At 32.0% G+C, this 21,426-nt stretch overlaps 1 protein-coding gene across 2 annotated transcripts in view; it reads right to left on the bottom strand.

The window, feature by feature from the left end:
• The window catches only part of LOC109534489 (ankyrin-3), a 71,841-nt gene that overhangs the window by 38,351 nt on the left and 12,064 nt on the right, over positions 1-21,426 (bottom strand). The window lies entirely within an intron of this gene.

Raw genomic sequence — 21,426 nt, 5'->3', positions numbered from 1 at the left:
TTCTGTGTTTGAAAACTTCTTTTAGCAAAAATATCTCACATAAATTGAAAGCTTCTCTTTGCCTACACTTTTTTAAAGCAGCAGTGCTGATAAAACGCAAAATTTGCGCACAAAATTTGAATAAAAGAATTCTGGATTTAATTCCATCAAAGGGCATTGATATGCTTTTATATTAAAAGCATTGAAATGGCAAAGGTTATCCTAGAATAGAACTTCAATATATTTAGAAAATGAAAATAGCAGATAATTCGCCGAATGGACAAACAATATGCCATTTAGATGTTGCCTTTAAATCAATAAATTGAGAACTTGATTCATAATTCCAGAGGGGGTAAATTACACATTATTGTCCACGTATAATTAATGTTAGAGACAGAAAATATTTAAAATAATATAGAGAAACTCAAAAATATGCAATAAATCATGTAGTAGAATAGGTCAGTAATACTGATACTCAAAAATTGCTAGTGTTGCCTTATCGCGTTGCTGGCAGTGTTATTTAACTAATTAATTTTCTGGGTCTAGACGTTAATAATCCAAATACCTTAATAATTCCACCGCATACCTCATATTATACAATAACTATTTATAAACGAATTAATAGTTCAATCGCGTTTTAGCTGACCACAATTATATCGGTTTTATTTTCCGTGACTACCCTTCCTGGGACAACACGAAGGGCGCCGACCTGTCTAAAATTAGTGCATAAATAGGGTTTGGTTACTTCAAATAATTACTTAGTCACCTGATTCTGTAAAGTTTTCATTTAATATGACTATGTCATGTTACAGATATACAGGGTGTTGTATGTGATGGTGTGGGGTTATATTTTTACATTTTTAGGGAATAAGTGAGCACCTTGAGCGAAAGTAATATACTTATGACACTTATAAAAAGGTATAATAGATCTAACTTAATCAACACCGCTTAACAAACTTTAACATATTATTTTCTTGCAATTATCAAAACTTTTCAGTTCGTTTGAAATATCTATTTCGCAAGATTTAGAAAATGAGACATTTGTATACTTGAATTTTTCCTTAATTTAAATATTTTTTTAACTATTTCTGTATCGGTCAAGAAATTTTCACTTAGATATGTTTTATACGTTTAATTATAAAAATCTATTAAATTTGGTTTTTGCATTTGCAATAAGAGACAATTTCTAATCCTTTCCTACAAAATGTCTTCATCACTAACCACTGATGTTTATTATACATGGCTTATACAAAATGAATTATAACTTTTATCACCGTGAAGTATATCGCATAAGAAGCTCAACTCTTGTTCATTCAGCCAGCTATAATTTTTTTATATTCTCTTTTCCCTCCAACGTCAAATTTCATTATCATCTAATTTCTTCATTATTTAGTTGTGTAACAACTACTAAACTCATTGAAGAATTTTTGTTATTTATAGAAAATGTATATAAGTGCTGAGTAAGTTGTAACCGTCTGAAAACCTCTTTAATCTATGGTTGAAATTGAGATACCTTCTAAAATTTGGTGCTATGGCCTCTCATTAAACTATATGAAAATATTTAAGTGACTAATTACTAAAAGGCCTATACAGCAAAATATTAAATATCCAACATGTTAATTTACAGCTGAACAACAAACAAACATATAGGGCAACCTGGTACTTTTATAATAGGGGAGACACCGAAATTCACTTGTCTTTTGACGAAGTTTCCTGAGGGTTGAAATTCATCGAAGGGTGGACAATCCCTACAATTTATCAGTGGCGTAGTAGAATTCTCATGTTAAGAATCGTCGATTTGTTATAAATTTCACTAACCCACATTTATTTCCTTTTTTATTTTATCCCACATTAAAGCATAAGGATATTGAAATAAAACATAAACTGTGAGTAAAGTAACTCAAGAACGTAAATTATTTAAAGCGGTTGCATTGTTGCAGAATATTACCGACATGCTTTAATTATTATTTCGGCATCGAATTAAAAATCCTATTATAACCGAAACAGATCAGGAACTGTAGTGAAAACGCCTTCACTGCAATAAATCCTGCCAGACGAAACTGCATATAAATGTCCTTATTAAAACCTAAGCAATAGGGTGAAATAATATGAATCACCAACAAATCGGGCCGCAATAGTGTCACTTTATAATATTCTTTTCACATGCACTGGTTACCCTCGTCTCATACGAAATGCACCCCATGCACTTGCAGTTCGAGATGCACCAGCCATTAAAAGGCCATTGACGTCCGGTCTGGATAATTCAATGGGTCAAATTGAAATATACAAAGTTTAGCGATAAAATATTTCGAGTTCTGAATTCTTACCAAGATATTTTGAATAAGTGAAACGTAACAAGTTGCATGGATTGGAGACCTAAAAGCTTATATCGCTCCTAAGATCCGACAACGAAAGAGACAAAAATTAATATTGAAAAACAACAGATTTTAAGTGTGCAAAATAGGTAAGAAAGCGTAAAACTGGCCATTGAATTCATCAGTAAAATAATCCTGTACATTGATAAATTGCAGGTTGGCAAAGATAATGACTTCTTATTATAATTAGCTTAAAATTCGAGAAACACTTCTTAATTATAATCTCATTTGCGAGAGATTCAGAAACTTAGCATTAATAATGTTATTTACATCGAAATCGAAGAAACAGGAATGGGATCAGTTCCCTCAAGTTATCTTAGGGAATTATTAGTAATTTCTGTTGTAGATAATGGTCTTTATTTCAAATGCAACTTTCGAGTTTTCATACTAATTTGTATCTGTCTTATGCAGTTAAAAATGTTGTGAAACGCTATAATTGTTATTCAGTACAAAATGCCAAATTCAATATGAATGTAACTAAAAGGAGCATCATAGTTTCGTTCAGTAAAATTTCATATTGAAGTATTTGGACTGTTTATTAAAATATTATAATGAAAATGTATTTTTTACAAATTAAAATGTTACTGGTCAAGGTATGGGTAATTCCTAAAATGTAATCAGGAAATGCTCTAGAAGATTAAATTGAACGATAATTTAAAATCTCCAATGGCCAACTTGAATTAACTTTCGAAAACCGCATTCACCTTTCAAAAACATCCGCAAGAACAAAAAAATATAGATTAGTTAGAATATAAGAAGAAGAAGTGGGACAGATTTTACTAGTTGCTCATGGCAGCCTCAGGATAGAATTACTAGGGACCTTATATCAGATTGATTTATTAGTATTATTTCATTTATTACATTGTGTTCTGGAATTATCTTGGTTCAATTCAGTGTAACAACTGTGTTGAATTTAAGAATTTAGTTTAAAAAAAGAAGCTGGACTCACCATTCGAAAAAGCTTAAAGCAACCTGTCATTCTCGCCAGCACATTTTTCCCTGGTTAAAGCAGTTCCAGGGTGACGATTTATGAATTATAAATGCCTTTCACAGTGTCTTGAAGAGGGCTCAAAAATATTAAAGCTAGATTTTTTCGTTATATGCACAAAAATAGGTCAGCTCGTAGGCCACTACAAGATTAGATCACGCGAATTTTCGACTACTAAACTAGTTGGTCTGGAGACATCCAAAAATCACAGATCAGAATCAACAAATTTTCTGGCAAATCAACACGACGCGCGTTTTCACCCGATACAGCCAGATGAAGTTTAGGGGGTAGTAAGATGGTTTGAATCGACGCGCTCGCCGACACCTTCCGACGTCACCGGTCAATAACGGCGTCGCGACGGCGCGTCTACCATAGAGCACTTCGGATGGTTTTTTCCCGATTGGAAATAAATTGCTAGTTGAGAACTTTCCATTAAATTCAATTAATCCATTCCGCGTTACCTTGTCCTATATTAGGAAATTGTCATCGGAGCATCAGCATGGATTGGGTATTATTTTATTAGCGCGTATGTAAAACTTCACGTTCTTCGCACACTTCGCATTCTATTTTGAATTACTAAATTAATACGCCAAACTTCAAATAGACAAAAAAAAACGCATGAAAATGCATCTATGTATAAGATGAAAATATGAATCTTTAAAACAGAAGTTTTAAGAGTTTCTTGAATTTGAAATTGAAAATTTTTGTTGGACCATTTGATCTTTCTTCCAAATTAAATAGCCAATTGCATTTTCAATTTCTTCAACTAAACTTGACCGAGTTGCTTGAGGATGTTCCACTTCATTTACGAATATAAATGTGGTTTATGCAAGATGCAGCTCCACCACATTTTCCTCGGCTGGTGCGTGCCTACTTGGATACTTGGCCACCCAAAAGTCCGGACTTCAATCCTCTGGAGTTTTCAATTTGGCCTCACATGAAAGATATAGCTTACAAATATTCTATTGGTTAGAGTGATGAATTGTGGAAAAATTCAAGTCATTGTCAACGGAATCAGAACCAATCCCAATAAGTCTCGTAAAAAAACACTGAGTAAAGTGTATCAGTTTCAATGATGGTCACTTTCAACAATCACTTTAAGCAATTGTAAAGAATTTTACATGTTCTAATATTTTACATAGACAATCGCGTGTTATTAAAACCTAGTGTTCGTTGAATCCATTATCTCAAAAACGTGCCGAAATCTAGATACGAAACAAGAATTTTCAATTTGTGTAAAAATGATTTGATAATGATGAAATGATTTTTAAACTGAATGTGATGTGAGACTTACGGGGTGAAAAGATATTACTACCATCTACGCATCAAATTCATCATCTGAAAAATCCTATCGTCACAAAATTTAAAATTCCAAGATATCTTGAAAATAATGGCAAAAAATCGAATAAAACTACGAATTTTAACACCCTGTTTTTCCCAAAATATCAACCTTGGATAAGGCATCATTGCGCCAATTGCTACTATTTGTCTGCTGTACGTGTAGGATTTTCAGTTTCCGGATTTCCCATTTTTAATGAATCACCTATGCAGGGTGTCCCGGAATATGTGAGCATGATCTCAAATTTGTACAGAGGACGTTAAAAAACATTTAAAATATGTTTTCTTCGAAAACCGTTCTGTTTATCGATATGAATCAAGCGTGTTTTTTTTTAGTTTAAGGTTTAAAAAAAGGTTAAATTTACTATTATTGTGATCCACCTAGTCCATCCGAGGCAAACCGAAACGCTAAAAATGTTTTCATGGGTCATTTTTAAAAGCAATGATGTACTTTTATTGTATGAAAAAATAATTAAATTGCATGAAGTAGTCTAAAAGTCATTTTAAAAAAATCAAAATCGGTTCTCTGGTGGCTCCTTAGAAATCTAGTTTACTAATTATCCCGACTTTTCCCGATATCCCTAATGTCTAGAAGTATTAAACATTTTCAAAATTTTTATTCTTCGAATGTAACCTACATACGAGACAATTTTTGGTAACCAAAAATGTTCTTGTTTCAATATGATATTTCTGTGAAAGGGAAAAGATGGATCGATATAGATTTCAAATCAAGTGATCAATATTCATTTGCATCCAAAATCCAATATTCAGTTTTAGAGCTGTTGCCAAAAAGAACTATATAAAAATAAATGTCTAAATTGCTTATTATAACACATATAGCGTTTGCCATGTCGCTTAAAGTTCATATTAACTGTAAAACATTAACAAAACAAATGAACCAAAATTTCCAAAATCAGTTAAAACCAGAATAAATAATAATAAACGCGACGTAGGTACTACAAATACATGGAAAATAATTTATTAATGACGTAAATAATTTCCCCTATACAGGGTGGTTTTTTATCTTGAAACACTTAGATATTTCGGAAACGGATGATCCGAGGAAAAAATGTTTCGAGTAAGAAGTTAATTTCTGGGAGGGGGAGTTTATTCGTGTCAGAAAAACAACGCCTACTTTAACCTTGTTGGCTAGGCAGGGCCCAACTTGAGAATTTCAAATGGAACCACAACATTTTATTGGAGATTCGAATAGCACGTCGAAAAGTGATAATAATTTATCTAAACCCTTTTATTCGATTTTGACAGATGGCGCACTATGGGCCCAAATAAAAAAATTTAGATAAAAAATAGAGAAAATAGCTCTTAGAAATGAATTACGCAACACAGAACATCATCAAAGTATGCGTTTTTTTTGTGACTCAAAAAAACTTCCCCCTCCCAGATATTAACTTCTTTTTTGAAACATTTTTTCCTCGGATCACTCGTTTTCGCAATATTTTAGCGATACAAGATTTAAAAAAAGCACCTGCCACCGGTCAAAATCGAAGAAAATATTTTAGATAAATTATTCTCACTTTTTGACGGATTTTTCCTCGGATTACTCGTTTCCGAAATATTTAAGTTTTTCAAGATTTTAAAAAACCACCCTGCATATTTTAGATTCCAGTCTACAATGCTCATGTAATTGAGTCAAATCCTGAATATATCAGCAGACTAGAACTGCTGGGCATCAATATTTGTATCAACTGTTCCCGATAAATTAAAAATACCAAAACGCCGGCATTTTTCCGCATTGAATTAGCACATCGAACCGTCTCATGTCCAGGATTCATTTATTTTAAGGTCAGAGTTGAAAAGTCAAATAAACTAGTCCGTCCTATACCTGGGATAGTTGCTTTACTAGCACTTGCACAATATCAAATTAAAATAATTCCGATCCAGCAGTTCAGTTACTTGCCTATAAAAGAATGCGCATTTTTGTGTTGTCAAGCCCCTCAAGTGATTGAAGGGATACTCGAGAGAAGTATCCCTTTCAAGATCTAATGAAATCAATGTTCCGTTGGGACAGGAAGCCTACTAACCCAATTAAACTGTTTGACCCAATTTAATATATTTTTATTCGAGAAAGTGGGTATTTTTCCAAAATAAATGTTCATATAGTCATAATAGTAATGGAGAATGTTAATATAAATAAGTCGAACTCCTCCATGAATTATGTGTTTGAGTGGAAATATATCTCCTGAAAGGACGAAAACAAATTCCCAACAATTTGAGAAAATGAAATTAGAAATTAGTAGATGTTATCCTACTGATTCAAATAGCCAACTGCAAAATATGTTTTGACCGGATATTATATAAAAGTGTATGTTTCCTCTTACGCAATTTGGACTACAGCCAATTCACGCTGCATTCCTCTGATCTTAACATGTTTCGATTTTTTTCCTGTATGGAAAGTGGCTTATCCTACATGGAAAGAGTCTGACGAGAAAAACTATGCTTAGCTTAAAAATCCGATGCTTGACTTTCCAGTTAAGTACATGGTCCACTTTCAGGAACAGCAGAAAAATTAATAAATCAAAATGAATTTTCTACGTCTGATGCCAAGTTGTTGAAATGGTTTTCATTGTTTTATGAATGATGAGGATTTGAAATTTTGAGCAGAAATTTGAATAAATATCGACATCCGCGAGCTTAGATAATGTGGTGCTATTGGGTGAGGAAAAGTTGTTTCGCAATTTTTGCCTCCTAAAGACAAATTGATCCTCTTGACAGAAGAATTTGTTGTGCATGCAATGACGATAAAAATTATTTTTTTGGTGTTGGCAAGATCTTATCGAATTGGAAATCTATCAGTACTAAATATCGTCGCTTTATGGCGTATCAGGAAATCAAAAGAATAATAAATTTATTTATCATTATTTTAATTTTAAATCAAGAGATCAGAATTTCATCTTATAAAAGAAAAATAGATTGTGTAGTTATATATAATAGAGGAAAATTGTATCTTTACTAAATAGGACGAGAAAAGTAACTTTTTCATGTCGATAATCACTTTTTGACTCAATCAAAAAAAAATTACTGAATTGGGAAATTTTGCCTGAGGAAAAAATAAATGTGTAAATATCAACATATTTTTAAATTGCAAGTATAAAAAAATTGATCATGAATCGTCGGTGATAATTATATACTTAGATTTTTTATCATCGAAATATCGCAATCAAATTTAGACTGACCACAAATGACCTACAAAACACTCTCTCTAAATGGTATCTACATCTCACTCTAAATGGTATCTACATAAAGCAACCAAAAGCTTTAGCACGTACACCATTTATTCAGTCTTAAATTATAAAGTATTAATTGTGTTTTGACTTTAGAACCCAGAAAGGTTTATGACGACGTTCTCATAAATGAAAACTCTTGGCCCATAAAGACAAATTTAACCAAAACACAATATGGAAAATGTTTGCAACACCCGAACAAATACGTATTTTAGCAGGGTATTAACAGGTTAACACATTGACAAATTAGTTAAAAACCCTCTTAGTTTCATATCAACTCACCCTACTATGCCTAAAATAAAAATAACCCCTTCTAATTTATGTAAATGAAGGACATTTCCACAGATCAGCTCAAAATTTAGGTGTACCGTGAAAAATTGTGAAAGGAAAAGTTTAACTCAGAAAGGTTCAGATTCTACATTAACCTTTCCTTGTAATGTAAAGTGAATTTATTAAATGCCATAAAAAGCCGAATAAGGTTTTGTATAAATTTACCAACTTGGATATATTCAGCTGTGCTAATGCTACTCAATAGCCCTTATGTTTATAAAATATATTTTTCAATTTTCTGGCAAATAGTTTATCTGTCCAAATATAGAATTTAGACCTTGCAGCAACAATCATATATGTTCTTGTCAGAAATATTTTTAATAAAAGGCAAAACTTGCTACCCAAGTTGATCATGTTATATCATCATATATCATCATCATCATATCATCATATATGTTTCCTGGCCAGTAACAAGTCGTCCAAATGTCGCATAACATCGCATATTATAGTTGCATAATTGCTCTACTTAACTTGATTAACGCACTGAATTACCAGAATTTTGCACTACAAAATATGTTTATAAAAACATTTTGTTTCTTGCAATTTCAGAAATCACTCATAAAATTAATTTTACAAATTTTTAAAATTCATCCGGTGAGGTCATAGCATGCCGCTTAAAAGTTTAAAAGTAAAAATTGATAGTTATTCGAGATAATAATATAACACAGAAACATTTGCAAAAAGAAATGAATTTTTTATCTATGATTTTTATCGGCAGAAAGGAGAACATAGTTACTGAAATTATATTAGCTTTTGCGAAAGGGACATGTAGCAACGATCGATTATTAACGGTTGATGAGTTGGGAAGTGAATTTTAGTTATTTTGTAATTTTTACTTTATGAAACAGAACATTGAACATCATATGGTTGCGATACGTAGCTGGTTCAAACATGCTACTTTAGAGTTTCTTAAAAAAGTAATACCGTAAAGTAATAATTTGTTATGGTTTAATATGATTATGGCTCTGCCAAAATACTGGATTTAAACGTAGATGTTTACTGATGTAAAATACCATGGAATATTGTACAAATTTAATACTTATTAAATAGTTGACAGTCAAGAAACCAAGAACAAAAGTTGAAAAACACCTGACGAAATCAATATTTAATATGTCAACATTAACAGCACTAAATTGTGAAAATATTAATAGCAAACGATTTATGTAGGAAGACGGAAAATCGTCGGAAAATCCTGGTATTTCGGACAAAACCATAATAAATGTGTGTAGTCCGAGTGGAAAAGCGGAATTTTGTTATTTGAGCTTAAGTGCCTTTCAATGGACACGAATATCAGAGTTACTTAACACTCGACTTTAGTAGTAGCGTGTATAATGCAAAAGTGCTTTAGGTGTTATTTTTAAAATGAGCTATAGTTTTAGTTTAATAGGCAAATATTTCAAAATAATTTCAATAAAAATTAATTCTAAAACATTATACAATACGTTTTCAATCAAAGCTGCAATGTGTAGACTTTAGAGAACTTTGGACAGAAATAATACTTATTTTTCATAGGATGGAATGGATTATGAAAATTTTTATGTAGACTACATTTAGCAATTAAGATGTAAATTTATATGCGAACATAAAACTTTTAGCTACAAAATTGAATTATTCAATAGACAAAAATATTTTTAATAGAAAACCGTGCTTTCATAAAATTTCTTCCAGATGTCACCTAAACATTACGCATTAAGTACTGCATTGAAATATGCTGAAAGCATTTCTTCCATCAGCACTAAAATGTTCTATAAAACGTAATTGGAATTATTACCGAATTTAAGCAATAACTTTATTTTTGTCGGACTTCCGTGGTCTTGGTGCATTGTAAAATAAATTTAAGACGCATCGATTCTACCGATAACTTTGTAATTGAAGACGGACAGTTTGATAAGTATTAGGAAACCAGGGTGCAACAGTAAAGTTATTCCCAACTACACCTGCTCACCCTCAACCCCTTTAGAGCTAACCTGTAAAAAACTACCCCCAATCCGCCAATGCCGCTTACTTCGGTCACCCTAATCGAAAACCGCATAGCAACTATGCGGATATGCCCTGAAGACCCAGAGAACTGAAAACGCGTATCCGCTGAAATGATATATCAGATTTCTTACCTGGCCATTTTCCGTCACCATATTGACCTCCCTATCGCACTATTATATGAAAAATCTGCAACTTTTGAGCAAATTCATCATCGAAAACTCATTTCGCAGGAAACCTGCATGCTCAAAGTACGAACATCGCTTTAGAACTGGAAAGCCGGCTCCGACAACCCCAATATTGAGCGGAAAATGAGTTTAGGAGCGATGAAAGAGGGCGCCAACATAGGGTGGCCTCAACATTTCTTTGCCAAAATGGCATTGGAAATTTGCCTTTCAGATTGGCCAACTACATGTATGAGTAAGTAGACGGGCCGACGACTGCATGCACATTTGCCGAAATTATGCATGAATATTTTAAAGGTTGGAAATATTTGGTGAAAAATTGCCTCATTTGCCATGAAATGTGTATAAAACAAGGCCTCACCTCGTACTAGGTAGCGCTAGCACCAGGAAATTTAAAATGCTTAATAACGTCTATAATAAAAATAACTAATTTCAGCGGAAAATTGCAATTTAATTAATATCCAGATGGCATCAGTACAAAACATCCTGTATTCGCCTTAAAACTTTGCAAAAACGGTCATACTTTTAACGTTTTAAGGGCCGTAGTAATTTTAATTTCTAGTACCAAGTCTTAAATGGTTGTTTGTTAAGTGGATGAACCTTGGCTGATTTTGCAGCTCTAACGTAATGCTCTTTCACTGAAACTGCTTTATTGCAAATTCCTCGTTCTCGCACTTTTAAAATAAAAAATTGCTTGTAAGTGTTTGTAATAATTTTACATCTTTAAGCTCTATCCCGGAACCGAAACACGGCACTAAACCGTAAACAATGTACTTTCCAGAGGAATTTAATTAACTGATAAAGTTCGACATTATCGCTTCTGCGGAGGTAAAACACAGCAATAAAATAACAAACAAAACTAAAAATCAACCTACTGTTTATTTACTTTCCAGCATTCCGAATAGTAGTGGACTGCAGGAAATATTTCAAATAGCTTTTAACACGACTCAAAAAACAGTCCCGATTTTTTATTTATAGAATGCAGGAAAGCGTTGTTTGACACCTGTAAAATATTCCATTTCCGCGATTAATTTAAAAGTATAATGTTTTAGGTTTAATTAGAAGATGCGCTTTGAAACGACAGAAATATGGGTGTAACTGTGTTTTTTGAAAAGGCTTTGTGTTTTAATAGATTTCAGTTGAGACGGTAAAGTGTCATGAATGGAGTTTTCAGTGAATTACTGCTAGGCATAAGTGCGCTTTGTATTATAAAAATGGAAAGTGCGAATACTGCAGTGGAAAAAGCCTCTTAAGATGCAGCTCTAAAATCAGTGGCCGTTTTCATCTCAAACATTCAAACATAAAATAATACTTAAATAGTACAACAAAAAAAATGTAATATTCATATACCTACTTCTGTTAACTAATACCTATTAAGCTTATTAGGCATCCTTCAAAATTAAACCTGAAAGTGATTTAAAGTGAAAAGGTAAGGAAATCCCACTTTCCTATTTTAATTACTCAACTCTCTTCGCATTTGTGAAATTGATTAAAACTAGTTCTCTTGGATTTTTACACATGTAAATTGACGAAAAAGCAATATTAAATTATTTTTAATTATTTATAGAATGACACACACATTAAGAGTTGTGGAAAAAAGTCATTAAAACAAATCGTATTAAAATTTTCGTCAACATTTAGCGTTTATTTTTATTTTCTTCTTTATATTTTAAAGCTTTCCCTATTATAACGTAAAAACATTATTTAATAAAAATTAATTAAATCACAAATATTTCAATAACAAATGCTATTTTATTGAATCCAGTTAAATCAAATTAAATTCCTGCTATATTAGAAAAAATAATCAAAAAATACAATTTATTTGAGGCGTCTCAAACGGAGTTCTTGCTTGCATTTACCGGTTGGCACTTTTTCATTACAAACTTTTTTTGTGATTAAATAGTTCACATTGAATAGAACAAAAGGAGATTGTATTTGTTTGAGATATCTGTAAAAGTTGTAATTGCTAAGGAACTAATTGAAATTAATAGGAATTACGGAGGAAAAAAATATGTAAAACATAAGCTGTTGCAACGTGGCTCTATTTGCTTCGCATATCCGAAAATCTAACATTTACTAATGAAGTATGGAAATATGAAAGTAATTAAGAAATTAATCTCATCATAAAAAAATTTAAAAGACCAGATAAAAAAAATATATACGATATTTGAGTTCAGAGCACTGAAAGTATTTTTTCGTAGTCAATGGAAGCTTGTAGTATCTTCAAATATACATCATCTTGATTTTAGTTAACTTACAATATTTTTTCTCTTTAGGGACTATTATAAGGCATTTTTTGCTCAGTTTAACGTGACAATAATGCAATCTAGACATGGAACAAATAATCTTTAAAGAAATTTGTGAATAATTCAGAGATTTTGTTAAAATTTATAACCAAAAATTGCTTTGAGATCAAACTAACGTAAAGAACGTGAGATAAAAATATTTTTTTATTCTAATATTAACATTTGCAAATACGATTTTTTAAGATCACTTCATGATTTTCAAAGTTTAAGACAAATTAACGAGCAGCTGGGGAAAATCGATACAGTATGGATAAAAGCTAAATCAAAATATAATTTATAGAATTTTCTGAAAAAAATCAGAAACACATTCTAGCAGCAACCATATTTTCGCACTTTAAAAGTTTAAATTTAGATTTTACCGCATATTCCAAATTAACGAAACTAATCACTTGCACACTTTGAATTTAAATCTCGTTAGTACTCTACATCGGTCGTAAAAAGCCATAAATAAAGTCCATTGTGTTTACAACAACCTGCAATAGATCATTCGGTGTCAAAGAAGTTAAGACAATCCAACATAATAAAGAACGAAATGACCTTCCATTACTTATTAGATGAATCTGAAAAGCTATAGCAGCAAAACATAACTGTGTCAAGAGCTTGGAAGAAAGGAAAACAAACTCGAGTTTAGTATTCGTATTATGTATTTTATTGGCCCGTGAGTCTCCAGCTTGCCATTTTGGACTGCTTCCAACCGTTCTCGACATATCCAAACAGCATACGATCATTTCTTTTTTAAGAAATTGCTAAATCATCAAATATCCGATTGGGAAAGACCATAATTTTATCGTTTACAACACTCTAAATAGATTGAAATGAGTTTAATAATGCTTACTTTGATTGAAATAACTGAGATTATGCAAGAAGCATTATAAATGTATACATTTAAAACTAAATTGAGTAACTTTGAGTAAACCACATAGCGAAATGAAGAGCAACTTAAAAATGAATTGTATGATGGAAATCATATACAAGAAAATTTAATTTCACAATGAACCGGTTAATTCCATTGAAAATAACACAATCCTGTTCTGAAAAATCACTACAACATTTATCTGCCGGTATTCAAACACTAGTTTGAAAAATCGCCTCAGTGTGTCTTAAAAATAGTCCACTGTTGGATTCCAAAACAACATTTAGTCTGGTCACTCTCGAGAATACGTTCCGCATTCATGATAGAAAGAAAAATGTTTGGCAACAAGAAATCTGGCGTTTAAATGAAAGAATAGTAAACTGTTTTGCTTTGAGCTTTTCATGTTATTCGGAGAATTCTATAAACAAATAATGTATAAAATTGCATAACTGTTTCCAGTTAGAAAACTATATTTTAATTTCCCAATTTCACCCAGTTAAAATATGTTACAGAGTTCCAGTTTGCAAGACAAATTTATATGTAAGTATTTTATTAAAATGCAACATTTTCAAAGAATTATCAGATTTCGATGTTTCCAAATTGAAAATCCGAGGCTTGGTTTTAAAGCTTCAAAAATTGATTACCGATATTAAAATGAGACTCAGTTGTCTGTTTAAATGGCATTTGAATTTCTAACAACAGCGAAATAAAAGTAGCAAGAGAGAACACGAAATGTTTTTGGAGAATAACACCAAATAAAACAAGCAGAAGCCCATAATTGAACTCTTTATCAAACAATTTACATATTTTTGCATGTAATTTAGTATTTAAATTACAGCATAAAATACCATAAATTTTACTGGAAAAACCGGTGTTCTGAAAACAAGTTGTTAGTATCCCACCCCCTTCATAGCGGATGGTAACAAGTTAAAACAGGGCTTAGGGTCGCAACTTTGCTAAATATAGGAACTTTCAATCGAAATGCATCCTTGAACTTTAGCATGGCAAAACAACAGGACATTAAAATAAAATTGAAATTCCAATGGAATTCAATTAAAATTCTGGAATTTGCTACGTGATCATATCAAGGAGTTTCGGTCGTTATTTTGCGTAATGTCAGCATGCTTCTCAAGTTACCAAGCAATTAGCTTTCCAAGCTACAAGTTGGTTGTTCGCAGGCCACTTCATGGAAATTGCATTTCTATTAAGGTTATTTTTGCTAAGTGTCTTCCGAATTCGGCTCCCATTTCGAATCAATAAAAGTGAATATGTAAAGCTGATAAGAACATAAAAGACAGTTGGTTTGGAAAAATGAATTGCGTCATAGCTCAGGGATTCCAAACTAGTCCAGCGATTTTGTGTCGGTTAAACTATCAGGGTGAAATGGGGTAAAAACTGCCAGTCACATCAATCCAACTAACTCAAATATGACCTTTCGATCTTATTTATTAACGTTCAGACAGTGTGAAAACAATGTGACTTGACCTCCATATTGACTCACCTCCATATCGATACTCGTAAGGGAAGGAAATCGCTTTTTCATCGACTGCGACATCTTGTACTAGGTGATCATAACACACTTAGAACTACTAAATTTTTATAACAAAGTACAAAAATACCAAACACCCAACTAGTAAGTATATCTGGAAAATAAAATCAAAAGTTCCGTCAATATAAGCGTTTAGTGAGTTTTTGCTTGAAAATTATTAAAGTATTTATTGTTGAAATCTCTCGAAAAGCGAAGGGGTAATATTTTTGATGCAGGCACGTACAGGTTACACAAAAACATATCTACTTTAGAAATTCAATAGCTGAAATAACAAGTATAGTAAAGCTTTCCCTAAACTTAAAGAAAAATAGCATCCATAATAACTGGGCTTGATATTTTTGCTTTTTTTTTTTAATTTTATTAATGTAATACACTTGGGCTTTATGTCGCTTACAGGTAAGTTCTAACAATAGCAATGAGACAGACACACACCAATTGATAAAACCAGTTAATGTTGGCACATTTGTGGTCAATGTTGTTTTTTTTTGTTTCGGTTGGCGCCTAGTCAATATCAGCAGGTCGCTGTGGTTCATCATTTTATATAGTCTAAATTGGCATTTAAAAAAAATGTAAAATTAGTTGCAGATAGATAAATTGCAGATGTATTTTTCTCGCTCATAAAAGGGTGTTGAATAATTCAAATAAACAACCCAAACAATTTGAGGCTTCAACTGGTCTACATCAAAAATTAACTAGATTCTCGGTGATAAGTTCTAAAGAGTATTGAGTTAATTCATGGAAAATGGACTTTGGAAGAAAAATGCTTTCACGATGACTTTACATTGACGATATCTAATTTTTTGATTTAAATATGAGACTTTTTAATTTTAATTTAGACTTAAAGATTGAATTTGTTCAGCATTGGTGGACGATGGGAACTCAACAGCTATGTGAATTTTTAGAATGTACTACTTATAAATAAATTACTTAGTTGAGGATAGTTGTAATATTAACATTCCAGTTGAAAAAAAAATTTAGTTAACAAACATTTTAATTGATAAAATAATATTGATAAGTTTAACGATTTCACACCATATAACTTTAAAAGATTGTCAATTTTTTAACTAACCCGTCGTTTTACATTCAAGCTTCCCTCACTAACAACTTCTGAATTAAACAATTACTAACCGTGTTGAATGGACTTGAGCTTTTGAGCTTAAGCTTTAAGTTTTCAAACAATTTCCTGATTTATAATGAATTTACTGCACTTTATATCAGATCTGTTGGATCAAAATTTAAATACAGTTTCTTTGGTCTAACCCTTTTTCGATTAAAAAAACAATTAATTAATCTTAAAAGCACAGTGCAGACGTTAATTTCTAAAAAAGCAGCCTGCTGCATTTGAAAAGATTGACCACAAGTTTATCTCATTGAAACTGGAATTTGCACATTTTAAAATGACTCCAACAAAATTGTATGTCGCATATGTGTAAAACTAATGTAAAAACTGTCACAAATGCTACCAAAATCTTCCAAAATAACTTGTTTTTTCCAAATATAATAACAGCGTCTGTGCGTTTTCTCCATTCACCTAAAATTTCCCAATTTTTCAGCTTTTTCGCCTTTTGCTAATTTAGATTGATCTAAAGTATACCGAAGGTTTAAAATAATGAAATGGTTCTCTAAATCGCCTTTCATTACCTGTTAATTAAATCTCAGAAAATTATTTCAAATACTATAAAATCGGAATTTAAATTATCGCAGTTATTTGTTTACTACGTCTACTATACAAATTAAAAGTTTCGTGGAAACTATCTGGCACCTACTTATATAAGGACCGGTCTACGAAATGTTTTCACACATGTGCCTTATAAATCTGCACACTTAAATAAATAGTCGATTTTGATGTGTTTAGTGTTGAACTTGAATTAAATATAGTACTACTATCCATTAGGCCACTTAAGATAGCAGCCTGGAGAAAAAAATGTTTTTCGTCAAGACTGAAAGCTTTATTTTCGCAAAATCTTGATTCACGCCAATCTGGTTACGGAACGTTTATACAAATTGCCTATTTTTACATTTGGGTCGCTTTAATTGAGATGAATTTATGTTTATTGGCAGATAAAAGTTTAATGGTTAATAGACAGAGAAATCAGAAACTACCAAATGGTTTTTCATTATAATATTTGCCTTGATGTGTGAAAAGCCATGTAAAATTTCCGTTTCATTTACGCTGAAATTCAATGCCAAATAGAAATATGTTTAACTTGCAACTGGCCTTAATTAAAACATTTTAGGCACACATTCAACAATGACAACTTAGGTATCAATATACAGGTAGTCTATCCCCAGCTAAAGCTGTTTTATGGTTATTTGTTCTTAAACACGAGAAAGTGTACCCTGAACGTGCAGATGCATCAAAGATATCAATCTCGCAAGAACCAACATACACAGTATAAAAATTTTAACAACTTATCGAACTATACAGATTTATAGCGCGGGTGAACACTTCCTCGATCAGTCGTGCGCAATTTTGACTTTTTACGCACTGTTCGTTACTTAACTAAAGACACTTTTTTTGAAACCGACCGCGAAAGAGTAAAGCCGCAATGCAAGCGAAGGAATACTAGCAAATTTCAGTAAGTTCGTATTTTTAGCTGTGCGTTTCGGATAGGTTATTTTAGTCCTGGCCTGAAGTGGGAACTATTGACATAATACTGTCCAGATACGAGCGCCATGTCATTATTTTTGCTCTACTAGTGCTAATTAACCCAAAGTTGTGTAAAGGTTAATTCGATCGTATTTTTTTATACTGCTTAAAATTTTGTCGCATGCCTAAGCTATGTGCAATTATGCGGAGAAAAAATTCCAGAAGTAGATGCCATTCACTTTGGAGTTTTCAGATGTTTCCATTAAATGGCACTACTATTTCCAAGTGAATGTTCATCAAACAAATGTGAACTATTACATTGGAATAATTGATATTTGCCCTAAATAGTAAAAGCTGCATTAAACCCATACTGTTTGCCTTTGTACTTTACTCTCTTTTCGAAACTGTAAAAGCTTTAAAAAATTGAGCAACAGTATCAACATCAATAATTAACAATGATCCATATAATTTATGAATAAGATCGTTGTTTCGCCAGCAGCTCGGTTGGTTATTTTGTAGAGCTTAAGTTTATAAATTACAAAATCCCGTTGTACAAGATTGCGGAAAAAAGTAAAAGATAAGTTTGAGAAAAGCTATGGAACAATGGTTGTATACAAAGTTATAAATACTAATAAACTCATGTGACCTACATCACGTAGCCTATAACTCAATGTGAGATCATACCGTTGATAGATGAGACACATTTTGGAGAATTACTGGATTTACAACATAACTAGATAAAATTGAGGCCATACTTTACGTCTTTTTTTGCTTAGTGAATATGTCAAGATGCAAATTTTTCTTTTTTCTCAGTCTATTAACGGAGTTTTCCTAGATCGCTTGAATAATGAGAGACATTTTCCGCACAGCTTTCTTTCAGACTTTATTATTTGTTTTAGTTCCATTTTATAGCTAAGGCACTAAATTTCACTAGTTCTCTTGCTTATTTTGTCTAGAAACTAACCGCAACACTCAAAGTGTTTTTGTATGTTTGAAGTATACTCTAGTAACAATACTCAGTTTTGGATAGAGCTTGTTCATTTTGTTTTACGGTGGTTGTAAATACTATTTATTTGTATTGTGCGCATATAAATCTAGAATGGAGTGAAAATATTCAAGCTCGCGGCAACTGCATTCGTACTGAAGCAGATCAATAATTTTTCTCCCATAACATAATACATATATCCGCATTAATCACTCATCAGACGTTTCAGGTATGCTACGTTCGATTAAAAATAATTACGTGAAACAGACTCGAATTCGGTTGTAGTATGAAGGAGCGAGGTACATACAGAGAGATTTAGTGCTAATACTGCACCTCATTCATAGAAAAGTGAGGAGTCCAGTTTTATCTTTAAAGTTTCAAAATACATGCATATTAATAATTAATATGCACTCATATTCTTAATTATTATTTGATGTAAAATAGCAATTTTCCACAGTTTTAAACTTAAAAAACAGACTTCTTTGGAAGGTATTTAAAAGTAGCAAAAATACCAACAATTTTTCAATTATTAAGTCGCAACAAAAATATTTTAAATCGAAAAAGTATACTTTTTTAGTACAATAAAAACAGTTTTTGGAATGTGAGAACAGTGAAGATTCGAACCCTACAGCTCATTTAAAGCGAGAGTTTCTATTACGATTTTCACATTCATTACATCTAATGCACACAGAAAAAAAGCTTTTTCATTTAATCATTGAATATTTGTAATAGAAACAACTGACTTCACTTTTTTTTTTTCTTCAATAAGGCGTCGTCATAATCGTTAAAAGAAATACCCGGCTATTAGTAATAGATGCCTTCACTCAATTGCACAGCGAGGAGAACGCCAATGTAATAAAAGCGCCCAGGCGGCAACACTTCGTTAATTCATGAAAAGAAATAGTTTTAAGTTAGATTTTGCATTACATAGGAGTTTTGCACACCGTAATCTCAGAAAACAGTTACGAGTGAAAAAAACACATATTTTAAGTTCATCGATGGTCAGTCTGTGGGTTTTAATAGTTGGTGAAATAATGTTTTTTAATGTGAAATAACATTTAATATCTACAATATTAAATATTTGCATTAAATTTTTAGTTTTTCTGAATATAAATCATAGCTTTATATGTAATTTTGCGACTCAACTAAATATTAATTACAATAACAATTACAAGGAACCGAATAATAAGTTATAGTTTCTTCAAAATGTTATGAATATTTTCCAACATTTACACTAAGCGTGGAAGGATCTAAGGACTGATAATGGTTTGTGGGAGGATTGCATGTTGAAACTGAAGTTTAGGATGAACTAACTAAAAAATAAATGAGACAATTTCCAATTGAAGAATACTAAGTAAAAATAATTAAGTAGAAGTAAAGATTTTCTTTAATTCAAAAGGAAACTACTATAATCATAATAGTCAGTTTGGGTTTTCGTATGGAGGTCTTATCGTATTTTCTTACTCCTTATAGTTACTGAGTGTCATTTTGGAAATATCGATTTAAACACTAATTTTGCATTATAAAAAGAGTATTTGTTGTAAAGTTCACTAAAAGTTTTTGAAAAAAGTCTGAATTATTGGATTTGAAATATAGTCTTTGCATAGGTGCGGCAAAGTAAAATAAATAAAAGAGTTCGTCAATTTTTTAATTTTCTATCCGGAATAAGTGAAGCCGGCAAGAATAAACTAAAACGCAGCAGGATGACAAAAAATCTCACTTCCTTTTATGTAATGCGTGTACCGTTTTAATAGGTTTGGATCTAGTTAGATATGCCTACTGCACATTGAGCAATGGCTTCAATTTAAACTGTAATGACATCATCGCGGGTATTAAAAGTTAACAAAGGTACAGTCATTTAGCGATTTCAATCAAATCTAATTTGAACTTCACCATTAGAACTAGAGGCCCAGTAATTTTTAATTGTTCTGACTTTCGACAAAGTCGCTATTTAACTTGCGGCATTAACCTTTCGAGAAATGTATCCAATTGCCCTTTGAAAGGATATTGCTAGCTGATGATTTCATCTCATTCTCATGCCCAAAGCGATTGATGGCTAATTTAACATGCACCTTGCTTCCTTATGCAATAATCAATCGGTCGATAGACTTCAAACTATTGTCTATAACCGCGAGCTATTGTGTGTTGTGGCGTTATTTTTAAGGTAATGGTCAAGGACTAGATGTTTGCAAACACTTTAATTAAGAGTAAGTTACTTCTCTACGGAATTTATTGAATGACGATGAGAATTGAAAGTTACTGTATGATTTTAAATGCAGTTATCTACATACTGACAAGCTCTAAGAAACATATCTTACCCCAATAGAACCAGGACTTCGATTACTATCAGAAAGACTCATCTTTGAAATTCAACGAACCGAATTGCAAAACATATTTGCTTTCGTAAAATCTGGAACATGCCTTTAGCCTGGAAGATTCCTTCGAATGGAATAAAACAGGAAACCGCTTGAATCGTGAACGGATATGCAATGCGGCAAAGACTGAATTCTCGAACATTTCTTTTCTTGGGGCACTAATGTTGCTTCTGTGCTCATTGGTCAAATCACATGCCAAACTCCGCCTAGAAAGATTCAAGGCTCTTGCCAAATTTTCCAGAAATCGATTCCAGTCTGGCAATCGACCGAAAATTGTCGCCAATCTGGATCGTGAATTATTCATAAAGTTGTGGATTTTTCAGGAATCGCATCCATTAGATAGATAACAGAACT

This window comes from Dendroctonus ponderosae, unplaced genomic scaffold (genome assembly GCF_020466585.1).
Source record: "Dendroctonus ponderosae isolate FM_Combo_2020 unplaced genomic scaffold, Dpon_F_20191213v2 Dpon_F_20191213_22, whole genome shotgun sequence".
Taxonomy (NCBI): domain Eukaryota; kingdom Metazoa; phylum Arthropoda; class Insecta; order Coleoptera; family Curculionidae; genus Dendroctonus; species Dendroctonus ponderosae.
This window is presented reverse-complemented; position numbering and strand designations above follow the sequence as displayed.